This window comes from Grampus griseus (assembly GCF_964374135.1).
Source record: "Grampus griseus genome assembly, chromosome: 8".
In the NCBI taxonomy this organism is placed as follows: Eukaryota; Metazoa; Chordata; class Mammalia; order Artiodactyla; family Delphinidae; genus Grampus; species Grampus griseus.
In genome coordinates this window covers 5,094,238-5,108,003 of record NC_139002.1, presented here as the reverse complement: position 1 = coordinate 5,108,003, position 13,766 = coordinate 5,094,238, and positions in this window count along the sequence as shown.

The window sequence follows — 13,766 nt, the reverse complement described above, 5'->3', positions numbered from 1 at the left end:
TTAAATCTAGAAGTAGTGAAAAGAAGCACCCCACAGATAAGTGGAGTCCTCAAAACGGAGGGGGTAACATATGGCTAAAAACCAGGTCAAGCTTCATGAGAGTGAGAGGTGGTCCAGAAGTGGGGAGGAAAAAGCTCAATCTGTATTTAATTTTCACAAAGACTTCCATTTACAGGGTGCTTGACAGACTCAGAAAACACTGATGATTTCATATTTAAAAGCCACAATTTAATTCCCTGTACTATTTTCCCAGAGAAGCAGCTTAGCATAATACTTGATAGCACAGCTTTGAGTTGGCCTAAATCACTTCGAATCATGGTTCTGTCACTTATTAGCTATGCACACTTGGATAAATGCTTCAATTTCCTCATCCAGAAAATGGGAAAAATAATAGTACCTATCTGATATAGTTCTTGTAAAGATCAAATGAGGTAGCACAGTACTAAATTGCTTAGGACAGCATATGACACATAGTAAACAGTCAATAAATGTTTATGTGTGTTTATAAATGTGACAGAATTTTACTTAAGCCTTACCAGTGTTAATATAAACTTTGTTGCTTAGAAACCAATTTGTGAAAAGTATCTTCAATGATTTTTATTATTCATTTGCATTTGATTAAACTCGATAAGTATACGCTATTGGAATAATGTACAAAAGTTTTTTAGTTTTAGAATGACTACAACCTGCTGCTCTGGAAAAAGGAAGATCCCTTGTTACACAGTGCCATGTATACACTCCTCTAGGAATTTTCTCAAATGTAAATAAATGCAAAGTGTTTAAAGAAAGGAAAATTAAAAGTGGAGGGGACTCCCTGGCAGTCCAGTGGTTAGGACTCCACGTTTCCACTGCAGGGAGCACGGATTCGATCACTGGTTGGGGAACTAAGATCCCGCAGAGCTGCTAGGCACAGCCAAAAAAAAAAAAAAAAAGTGGAATTCTATGATTTGTGAATTATATTCCAATAAAGCTGTTGTCAAATTTGCTACACATTTTCCCTAGGTTTTTTGGGGTCCGTGGTTTAGTTTTTAAATAATGCCTATCAGTATAGAATTAAAGAGTTTAATACTTGATTCTATTATAATGTCAATTTGCTTATGTGAGTGGTCACACATAATAGATAGGATATTTTGATGGTAAAATCATTAATATATCATTAAATTTACAAATATATATACTAATCTGAAATTGGCTAAATTTTAAGATTCTCTTGGTGGTCTTAAATCATCCATTTCCTAGAACAGCGTTTAGGGTACTGCTGACCCCAATGTGGTTTGTAAAGCATGTACCATCTTTAGTATCTTATGGAGAACTTTCATTTATGTTTTCTTTCCTTTATTTACTTATTTTTGTTTTCCTAAGAAAATAATTAGCAGTTCAAGTTTAAATGACCATTAAATCCTTTCAAATTCCATTTCACTAAACCGTCTAATGTTAGGAAACTTAGCACCCTTGCTATTTCTTTACGAATTTCTTCCACTTTGAGAGGTGGGCACTTCTGCGATTTTAAAATAAAAATTTGGCCTTAAAAAATTTTAAGACACAGAGAAAGACTAATATTATATAATATCACTTATATATGGAATCTAAAAACTAATGCAAAACAGAAACAGACTCACAAACATAGAAAACAAACTCAAGGTTACCAAAGGGAGGGATAAATTAGGAGTTTGGGATTAACAGATACACACGACTATATATAAAATAAACAACAAGGGTTTACTGTTGTATAGCACAGGGAACATAAATTCAATATCTTGTAATAACCTATAACGGAAAAGAACTGGAAAAATATATATATATATAAATATCACTGAATCACTTTTCTGTACACCTGAAACTAACACAATATTGTAAATCAACTAAACTTCAATTTAAAAAAGTTTAAGACACAGGTTGAAAGAATCAGTGGTTTCACTCTGAAGGGAAGAAGCAATAGTGACATTTATTTACCATTCTTATACCTCCTCTGTTATGAAGAAAGAATTCCTAGGAATTAGTAGAAGTCTCTTTGAAGGCTTATAGAATTAATAGAGCTCTTAACAGGCCAAAAGAGCTATCATCTACTGCGCAGTATTTACTGAGCACTGCTTTATGTCCAAGCCTACTGCAGGTGCTGGGAGATATAAGGAGAGTGACTAAGAGGTCCTTTCAGGTAAGGCAGAGAAGGAAAGAGAATAGTGAGTAGTCCACCTGCAGGTACCGGAGCCAGGATACAAATGGTCTTTTATAACCTCCTAAAGAATATGGATTTTTTCCCGCAGCAGTTGACAACCTTAAAATATATTTTTTTCTTTTCTTTTGGCCATACCAGTGGGCATCTTTAAATGCACTGCCATGCATGGTGCTACCTTTGCCATATTTGCAACACCATGAATCTAATCAAATGAAAAAAGTCACTATTTCTCTTTGAATAAAAAGATGTGTTTTAAAAGATAATAAAGGAGACAGCATGGAAAATGGGCTGCACAGAGGAGATATGGAAGGGGGGTGACCATTGGGAGACAGATTGCAATAGTCCAGGTGAGATAAGATGAAAGTCTGATATTACAAGACATCCTGCTCAGCACTGCAGGGAACAGAAGCTGAGCAAGACACGGCCCTGCCTCGAAGGACGAATGAAGAAGAATGCCGAACTCCACGCTCATTTACCCCAACATGAGGCTCCTGGAGCCAGTGATGTAGAAAGCTATGAATGAGAGAAGATGGACTTTTAATAAAATCCTGCTGAAGGTAGAGATTATAGAAAGCAATAATTCTTGCTTGATCTGTTCAATTGGACTATGTTGTCTCCCTTGTCTTTAGGTAATCAATTTCTACACCCTGCTGTTTGTGTTTTGACTGACCATAGAAAACAAGGTACCCGGGAACAATGCAGTCAGCAGTTGCCTGGACTTGTTATCGGATGTGATTTCAGTAACTAACTACTTGCTGACTCAGAGACAAGAGGAAAGCAAAAATCTCTCCCAGTTCTGTGGACAGCCAAGTGATTACAAGACTGTCAAAGTTCACAGGGATGGACACCCAGCTTGCTCATTTGCTGTGTCATCCGTTAAGCAGGACCGAAGTTCCATTCTAAATGGAAAGAACTACGCGAGTTATGTAAATCATTTTCAGGGCTAGGTGTCCAGGACCAGGTGGCAAAAAAACCAGACACCTTTCCTGCCCCGAGGCCCCATTACTCACCTGAGTAGCTCCATAGAGGGAGCCAAGAGCAAAGCTACTGCAGCACCTCCCCCATCTCTGTTGGAGAAAACAGACACCCAGCACAGAGCCTAGTCCCACAGTAGAAAAAGGATGGGATGTGGAATCAGATATGGCTGAATGCTGGCTTTGTCAAGGCTGTGTGACTTCCTGCAAGTCAGTTAAGCTCTTTCAGCCTCAGATTTCCCACCCATAAAATAGTGCTTACGATATGACCACACCTATCTCTGCAAAATAATATATTCACAACACCTGGCACTCTCCTACTTTGTTGGGAGGAATGTAAAATGGTGCCACCTCTTTGGAAAACAGTGTAGCAGCTTCTTAAAAAGTTAAACATCAATTTACCATACAGCCCAGCGATCCTACTCCTAGGCATCTACCCAAGAGAAATGAAAACATATGTCCACACAAAGACTGATGTGTGAATGTTCATAGCAACATTATTCATGAGTGAACCACAAAAACATTATGCTAAGTGAAAGAAGCCAGATGAAACAGATCACATATATTATGAGTCCGTTTACATGAGGAAAGGCAAACCCAGAAAAGACAAATCTACAGAGACTTCCAGCAGGTTAGAGTTGCCAAGGGCTGAGGGAGCGGGGATGGGAAGAGACTGCAAATGGGAAGGAGGGATCTTTCTGGGTGATGGAAATGCTCTGAAATTGGATTGTGGGGATGGATGCCCAACTCTGTAAATTTACTAAAAGTCACTGAACACACACTAAAAAATGGTGGAATTTTATGATATCTAAATATCTAAATCAGACCTCAATAAAGCTGTTTTTAGAAACCCACCAGACATGTAGTAGATACTCAATACTATAGCAAATCACTAACATTTAATAAGCATTTACTGGTAAGCAACTTTAAACACATTATGTGCCATAGCTCAATTTAACTCATGTATTTCTAAGGCGTATTTCTTAGTTTCAGTCTTTCAAATACCACTTTCATTATTTTTTCCATATTCACTTACCATCAACACCAATTATCAACCAAATATTGTTCTTTAAACAAAATTACTTACATAAAACTTAGAGAAATTCGTTGAAAAATAAAACACTATATCCCTATGGTAAACGCAAAATCAGTATCATTTGTCATAAATGAAAGGTACTGTGAAAATAAACACAAGGAAAGCCAAACAACCTTAGTTTGTAGACACATGTTGTTACCTAAGGAAGGCTTGCGCTCTCTGCTTGAAAAAGGAGACTGAAAAAGCTAGCCAGGTGATTCACACCAGCACAAACAGAGAATTTCGCTCTGATGTAATCAGAACCCGAGACTGGGATCCCAGGCTGAGAACAAAGAAGGTTTTCTTGTGTCCCCACCGTCCATAGAGTTGCAAACAATTGAGGCCAGATACCTTCTTAGGTTATCAGAGGTGGAGGTGGCTGAGCCGCAGAAAGAGCAGATGCCTGGATAGAGGGGCGGGGAGAGGTTGAGGACCTTCAGTCCTGACTCCTGACTTGGTCAGGAATTCTGCCTCCCCTGAGGCAGGAAGGGGCCTGAGAGAATCACTCTCAGGGACCACAGAATAGTAAGGAAGGAGGTGGCGTCCATCCACTGGAGGTCGGAACCGGTCTTGACCTGGAGCCGCGACCCCAGCAAGAAGTGTGGAGACAGAGGCTTTGGAGGAGCCTTGGTGCTCGCCTCCCAAGCCCCACGCCCACAGAGTGGAAAGGACATGGAATGGGAGCTGAGGGACAGTTGAGGCGGTCGAGCCAGAGTGACCCCGCGATGCCGGGGAGCTACGCAGGGCCTACTGAAGAATGCGTCCTCACACTAGTGGGAGAATCAGCATTTAAGACGCCCAGAACAAGGGGACCTCAACAGCCAACAATGTCAGCCAGAGAGGCAACTGAGCCAAAGAGGATCCGACATCGTTTAGGGAGGAGACATTTTCCCCTCTTCCTTCTTTCCCAGAATCATGGGAGAAAGCGATTTCACTGAGCATGGCAGAAGGGAAAAAAGAAAACGTTTCAGGTTTGTACCTCACTTGATTCAGATTGTTCAATAAACTGGGTAGAGGAGGATTAAAACAACTTAAAAAGATCTCACTTTCACACTCTGCCATCCAACTGCTGCCTAGACTGTGACATCTAAAATCATCTCTGGTTCCTCCTACCGTTTAGAAAACACTGCTCAAGGGAAGGTGAAGAGATGCCTTCAACCCCACCTGCAATCCAACTGGGAGGCTGAAAACGTGATAGAATGATACCTGAACAGCTTCTCCACCCACTCTTTAGCAACCTTGGTCTGTCTTTTCCAAGCTATGGAATCCATAAAATTTAGTAACATTACATCCTTGACCAAAGTGACTGTTTTCCTCTCAATTTCCTCCCCCTCTTTCTATTTCTCTCACTTGTTCTACTTTCCTTCCCTCTTACTGACTTCCAGTTCTTGAGTTTCCTTGGTCAGCAAGGGAGAATTACTCTCCACTGGTGGGTCTTATGGTCAAATGAGAACCAGGACACCATGGGAGGCAAAATGTTGGGGAACAAAAACTCCTGCCTGCAGTGGGCAGGGTTTGAGTTCAGGTTCTGCCGTACTGTCTATATTAGTTCACATTCTGAGCATCAGTGCACAAGGGTTTTCTTTTCCCCACATCCTCACTAACATTTGTTATTTCTTGTGTTTTTGATGACTGCCATTCTGACAGGTGCGAAGCTGTATCTCATTGTGTTTTTTATTTGCATTTCCCTGTTAAGTGGTGTTGAGCATCTTTTCATGTACCTGTTGGCCATTTGTATGTCTTCTTTGGAAAACACTGTGAGTTTTTTAAAAAGTAAAGTAGCGCTATGTGTTGTTCATGAATACATACATATGAAGGGAAAGAACTTCAAATGTGTGGGAAAACACATTAAACTCATGCTAATGGGGAGAAAGGGGCCATGAGACTGGGGAAGGGTACCCAGGGGCTGAAAGAAATAGTCAAGGCAAATATAACAAATTAGGAACAACTGTTCAACCTGGGTGATAGGCACATGAATGTTTACTATACTGTATTACTCTCTGTGTTTTTGTCTTTTGAAAAAATATTTTTCTTAAAAAATGTTTCTGCTCAATGTTGAAAATCTGGAGAAAACAGAAAAGGGTAAACCCAATAACAATAATAAAAACCCAACGTTCATGGGTATATGTACCTCCTATCTTTTTTATTCATTTATGCATACAAATGCACTTAAACACAATTGGGTCGTTCTGTTTTGTGGTACCTAAGTTGCCTGTTGGCAGCTGGGTTGGATGGCCTAGTTGTCAAAGAGCAAGCCTTACGAAAATGAAACATTCCCTCCACCCTTTTATTATTGAAGCTTCAAACACCGGCCTGGTGTTTGTTTTTCATTTATATTTTACTGTGTTACATGATGCCAAATTCATCTGCCAATTCACTCCATTCAGTTTTTTCTAAAAAGTAAAATAGTTTTTTGGTGTTGTATAGATACCAAATGTTCAGGTGATCAGCTAAAGTTCTTTAGTGTCTACTTGGTTTAGAACTGTTTATGTGTCTTCCTTCTACCCCAGTAATATCAGTAGATGAGGGTATGTTTTTTTCTCTTCACCCTTTCACTTTTCCACCATCTACTTCTTTGAGTTTGAACCAAACTCAGGAGTTGGTTAAGGTTTGAATACTCAACCAGTCAGGAAATCTGGATTTGGTCTCTAACAGCTAAAAAAGTCACCTGAAAGTCTAAAACTGCACTGTCCAGTATAAGTAGCCACTAGGCATATGTGGCTCTTTAAGTTTAAATTTATTAAAACCGAATAAAATTTAAAATTCAGTTCCTCCATTACAGGAGGCACATGTCCAAGTGCTCAGTATTCACATGTGGCTGGTGGCTTCCATGCTGGACAGCCCAGGTCTAGAACATGTCCGTACCTCAGAAAGAACTGTTGGACGGTGCTGGTCTAGATCATGTGCCAGCAAGTATGTCATTTCCTGCACTTTCCAAATTCCCCATCTTTATCTTCCTAACTTTGAAATGCTTCTGCAGGTGCAACTGTGGATGAGGAAACTGTGGGTAAGACATGAATGTTGAAGTCAAAACTAGCTAATTAGAGTCCTCTTCACTCTTCCCTAGGGACCACTATTTCTCGTAAGCTACTCGGGCTTCTGTCCTGGCCTCCATCTTTGAGTTGTTATAAGATTTTCAGATAAAGATCTTACCAAGAGCCAGAGGTAGATCCACGCACCCAAGGCTCCTTATTATGTTTATTTATGAAAGGAAGTTTGAGGAGTTGAGGCAAATGTAATCGGTAATCCAGTTTTGTCCTTAGACAAACTTCTAGTCACTGCTTCCTTCTTGGAAGGTAGACTAACAGTCAACTAATGAAGTGTGGAGAGCAGGAAATTGGCTAATTTGCATCCAGTGACTCCATAAGGTCAATAAGTGGTCACAGCTCAGAACGGCTCTTGTTTTTGTAGAGGACATGCTCTACAGACAAATAAGGTGACAAGATAAAGTAGCACCTGTACATCTTTGAACCGAGGAAAAATAGTTAGCAAATGAAATTTCTCGTGAATACACCTTTCCTAAACTTATGAGGTGAGTTTTTCTTCAAATTCTCTCCATTGTTTCTGTGTACCTGGTGCACCGTGATTTAACTTTTCTTTGTTTTTTTTCTCCCTCTGTACTTTTCCATTTGGCTTTTACAGAAGTGTGCTCTACTGTTATTCTAGAATGAGTCTATATACCACTTAACCCTTAAATCACCACATTTTATTAGAACACCTACAGAGTATTTATTATTTCAATTAATAAATGTATATCTTTTTCGATAATTGGGGCATGAGTACCAAGTGAAAAACACTCAGAAAATTATGCAGAACTATAAAAGCCTTCAGCCAATGACAAATGTACTCTTTAGGCATTACGCCATTTAAAATAATTCCAAAGCAGCTTTCACAAAATACTGTCTTATGGAGAAGCCAGCTGAAAAAAGATAAATGTTGGTACAGAAACTCTGAAGGAAGCCAAACTAGGGGCTTCACCAGGGCTGGAGTGGGGAAGAACTTAGGTAAACAAGTGTCCTCCACCATGAGGCCTCTGTGGTTTCCAGGTCCCTCTTCTCTAGATGGAATTTGGGACCTGTGAGTAGGTGTACCCCACCAGATCACAAATTGCTCCAGCACTGCAGAGGGCAAGAGGCAGTCACCAGGAGACCAAATCTCAAACCACTTAGGTCTTTACAGACGTGGTCAACACTTATAATTCTCCTTAGAAGCAAACAGGCAACTTGTTCAGACTCTCCAAGGTGAGTTCAGTCTCATACTTGGAGAGTTTCAGAGGGAAAGGAATACATCTGATGAGTTTTAAGTCTGTGAATCTTTTCCTGAATTGCTATAGGCAAATATTAGCCCTGTGCACTGTCGCCACTGTCTTCCCTTCAGCTCACTAGAGGCTAGTCATCACTCCCAGCTCCCTGCCTTTGCCTTTTCTGCAGCAATAATGAGCTTGGAAAGAGACTCTGAGAGGCCTCCTTGATTTTATTTATTTATTTCATTTTTAAATTTTTTTTAACATCTTTATTGGAGTATAATTGCTTTACAATGGTGTGTTAGTTTCTGCTTTATAACAAAGTGAATCAGCTGTACATATATATATCTCTTCCCTCTTGCATCTCCCTTCCTCCCACCCTCCCTATCCTACCCGGCCTCCTTGATTTTAATCAGCCACACAGAGTAACTCATTACAAACAATCTCACTTCACGTTGTGCATATTTTTCAGGGCAATGCTCAGACCCCCAGTCTAAGTATAGTCACATGCTTATGGAAAACACATATTCCTAGGCTCCACCCGAGACCCAATTGCTCAGAATCTTGGGAGAGGTGTCAGGAACGCGCATTCTAATCAGCTCTCTTCCATGATTCTTTCACTAAAAGGAAAGATTGAATGGATGGAAGATAAGAAGGGTTTCTATGCCTTTTTCTATCAAGAAACAAGATGAGTCAGAAATTCAGCTAAATCTCTGAACCAGAACAAAGAAAAATTAGTAATTGAGAAATAACTCTGGGCAAAAAGCAGAAGAATTTTAAAGCTGTAAGTACTTCCAAGGAGTCCAGGGACTTGGCAAGGCCTTGGCCATCGTCTTTCCCTCATTTCTCAAGCCAGTTCCAGTTTCGGATATCCTGTCATGCTGGTTGAGACCACCAGCAAGTGGTCACTTCTCTTTATTTCCATTTCTCATTTGTAAAATGAGAAATAGCAATTTCTGTCTTGTACACCACACAACGTTTTTGTAACGATGGATCCAATGAGATAACGTAAGTGAAAGCAGTTTGCAGACTACAGAGTGCTTTACAAACATTATGAGGTCCAGGGAATAGAGAACTGTATTATTCTTTCATTGACTAATTGTTCGTCATTTTGGAAAAAAATCAGTTACTAATTCAATCTTCTGTTCTGTGAATTAGGGTCGTGTCTTTGCATCATGAGTGAACTGTATTATGGCACAATCAATTCATTCATTGTTTGTCTTTGCAATTAAGTTAACATGTGGTAATTTACACTGATTATGGAGATACTCAGATAAGGTGCGTTACTTAGGGCTCTTCGTAAATGTAGACAAAATTTAAATCCTCATCTCTCTCACCAATCTTCATTTTGTATCTTTTCTTCTTTGCCGTTCATTTAAAGTTATCTATTCAGTTTTAAAGTAAGTAATACATATGTAAAAATCAAAATTCAAAAGGTATAAAAGTCTCTTTACACGTACATCTCACATCCATCTAATTTTTGCTTACCCTTGGAAAGCAATTACTGTCATTGTTTTTTTTTCTTTTTAATTTTATTGAAGTATAGTTGATTTATAACGTGTTAATTTCTGCTGTACAGCAAAGTAACTCAGTTATACATATATATTTATTCTTTTTCATATTCTTTTCCATTATGGTTTATCACACCATATTGAATATAGTTCCCTGTGCTATACAGTAGGACCTTGTTGTTTATCCATCCTGTATATAATAGTTTGCATGTGCTAATCCCAAACTCCCTGTCACTGATTTCTTGTATACACTTCCAGAGATTATTTTTATGCATACACAAATAGATATAAATATATATCATCTCTCCTTTTACTTTTCAATATGATGACAGCATACTCCACACACTGTTCTGTGCTTTGCTTGCTTCACTTAACAATACATCTTGGAGATCTTTCCCTAACACAAAATAGTTTCCTCAATCTTTTTTTTTTTTTTAAATAAATTTATTTATTTGTTTTTGGCTGTGTTGGGTCTTCATTGCTGCACACAGGCTTTCTCTAGTTGTGGCGAGCAGGGGGCTGCTCTTTGTTGCAGCGCACGGGTTTCTCATTGCGGTGGCTTCTCTCGTTGTGGAGCACGGGCTCTAGGCACCCGGGCTTCAGTAGTTGCGGCTCGCGGACTCAGCAGTTGTGGCTTACGGGCTCTAGAGCACAGGCTCAGTAGCTGCGGTGCACAGGCTCAGTTGCTCCACAGCATGTGGGATCCTCCCGGACCAGGGATCGAACCCGTGTCCCCTGCATTGGCAGGCGGACTCTCAACCACTGCGCCACCAGGGAAGCCCTCCTCAATCTTTTTTACATCTACAGTAAATTTCATTGTATAGCTGAGCTATAATTCATCTACCCAGTCTCATAATGTTGAACTTCTAGGTAGATTCCAATCTTTTGTCATAAATAATGCTATAGTGAATACACTTGAACCTTCATTATTTTCCATTGTGTATTTCTGGAAGCTGAATCCATATGCCTTCTTTTCTAGCCTCTGAATGTTTTGGTTGACTTTTTGGGACTCTTCCCAAGTTGTGCCCAATCTTCTTCAATTAGGAAAACCAAAACTGAACACAATACTCTAAGAATAATCTTCCTAGTTCTGAATATAGCAAGACTGCTTTTCTCTCTTCTGTTCTTGCAAATCAGATCTGCCACAATTGCAAGCCAGTTTTTAAAAATGGCCTAACAACTGTTTGAAAGAATCAAGTTTATTAAAATAATGACTAACGTTGCTGAAGAATATTAAATATCTAAGCACCGTGATTTCCAGTTATTTGACTATCTGTCTTTACACGTTTTCTTCCTCTCTAATACATGTTCTTTGTTTTGGTTTCTATCTTAATGGAAGGGTTTGTTAAGGTCAAGTCTGCTCAATACACAGCAATGAAAGCAATTAAGAACAAGGTGTAGGATGGGAAAATAATATTTTAACTGTCAAGTATGTATTGTGGTTAACTGCTCTGATTTCAAATGTTTCATCTCATCAGATCATATGCCTTAGCTTTAGAATATATAATCACCACACAAATATAGAACATCTTTGGACCAGGAACTTGGTAACTATAGCCTGTTAATGTTTCAGGTGTCAGCAATGGCTTAAGAAGTTCCAGTTTTCTGTATTGTCGCTTAATGCTCAATGGTTCAAAGTGGCTTAGTAGCAGGCAGAAATAGCCACTAAGCCTGGAGGAGTGGGAAAGGGAGGGTGGGAGGGAGGGAGACGCAAGAGGGAAGAGATATGGGAACATATGTATATGTATAACTGATTCACTTTGTTATAAAGCAGAAACTAACACACCATTGTAAAGCAATTATACCCCAATAAAGATGTTAAAAAAAAAACCCTCAAAAAAAAAAAAAAAGAAATAGGCACTAACTAACGAAGTTTTGAGGTATTTACCAAGCATACAGGAGCCAAATTGCACTGTATTTTTTTTTTTTTTTAAAGAAGATGTTGGGGGTAGGAGTTTATTAATTAATTAATTTATTTTTTCTGTGTTGGGTTTTCATTTCTGTGCGAGGGCTTTCTCTAGTTTTGGCAAGCGGGGGCCACCCTTCATCGCGGTGCGCGGGCCTGTCACTGTCGCGGCCTCTCTTGTTGCAGAGCACAGGCTCCAGACGCGCAGGCTCAGTAGTTGTGGTTCACGGGCCTAGTTGCTCCGCGGCATGTGGGATCCTCCCAGAACAGGGCTCGAACCCGTGTCCCCAGCATTAGCAGGCAGATTCTCAACCACTGCGCCACGAGGGAAGCCCACTGTATTCATTTTTGGTAAGAAGTGGAACTTAAATAATGGAAAGCCACAAACAATCCCCAAAGTTCACTTTAATTAATTGCCTCACCACGATTTTCTGTCTCACTTTTTTTTCTTTTCTTTCCTCACTCCCTAATCTCCTTTTGCCAGAATTTCTCAAGAGCGGTAAAATTGACTTTAAAAAAATGTCCTTGCCTTTCCTCAAAGGAATGGCACAAAAGGGGGTTAGCAGGTTGAGGAGCTAAGAGGTCACAGATAACACAAAACGTAGATGATGGTTGAGAGTTGACTTTGGTTTTCGTCAATCACCTCTGAACTCAAATTAGAATTGACTTATTGCTGAGTGATAGAAAACAGCCGAACGCAGGATTGAACACCCCACATTTCTTTTTAAAGAACTAAGCAGGGCTTCCCTGGTGGCACAGTGTTAAAAGCATCCACCTGCCAATGCAGGGGACATGGTTTCAAGCCCTGGTCGGGGAAGATCCCACATGCCGTGGAGCAACTAAGCCCATGTGCCACAACTGCTGAGCCTGCACTCTAGAGCCCATGAGCCACGACTACTGAGCCTGTGTGCTACAACTACTGAAGCCTGCGCGCCTAGAGCCCGTGCTCTGCAACAAGAGAAGCCACAGCAATGAGAAGCCCGCGCACCCCAACAAAGAGTAGCCCCCGCTCGCGGCAACTAGAGAAAGCCTGTGTGCAGCAACAAAGACCCAATGCAGCCAAAAATAAATAAATAAAATAATTTTAAAAAAAATAGAACTAAGCAAAATGGCAGGATGAAGAATGAGAAAGCCATTCTTTACCTTTTCTCAAAGGTAAGAATCCTGAGGCTGATTTGCACCCTTTGTCACTGTAAATTCAACCTCATAGATACTGAAAGCTTCAACATTAATCTACCTAGGGTAGCAACCAAGAGTAAAAGATATAATAAACAACCATTACAAGAATAACTTCTCTTTCAAGGATAGGTTATTGCCCCATACATCAGTCTTTCCAACTTGAAACTGTTACAAACTTTCTCTTTGAGGATGTTAACTCAATCTTGTGATGTTCAAGTATCACTTATCCTCACCAAATATGTCAGTTGATACATTTGCCTTATCGTTTATCTGGACTGTTCTCTGAGCACTTCAGTGTAAATAATTTCTAGCAGATCTTAAAAGTTGCATCCGTAGTCAAATCTCAACGATTTGAATAACAGTTATGCATTTTAAATTATTTATATCAAGTATTCAATTCCGTCTGCCTCTCACAGGCTCTTCATTTACAGGGCAACCTCTTATTCTTCAGTTTCACCCCTATATATATATATATATATATATATATATATATATATATATATATATGTTGTTTTTTTTTTTTTTCCTGCGGTACGCGGGCCTCTCACTGCCGTGGCCTCTCCCGTTGCGGAGCACAGGCTCCGGACGCGCAGGCTGAGCGGCCGTGGCTCACGGGCCCAGCCGCTCCGCGGCATGTGGGATCTTCCCGGACGGGGGCACGAACCCGTGTCCCCTGCATCGGCAGGCGGACTCTCAACCACT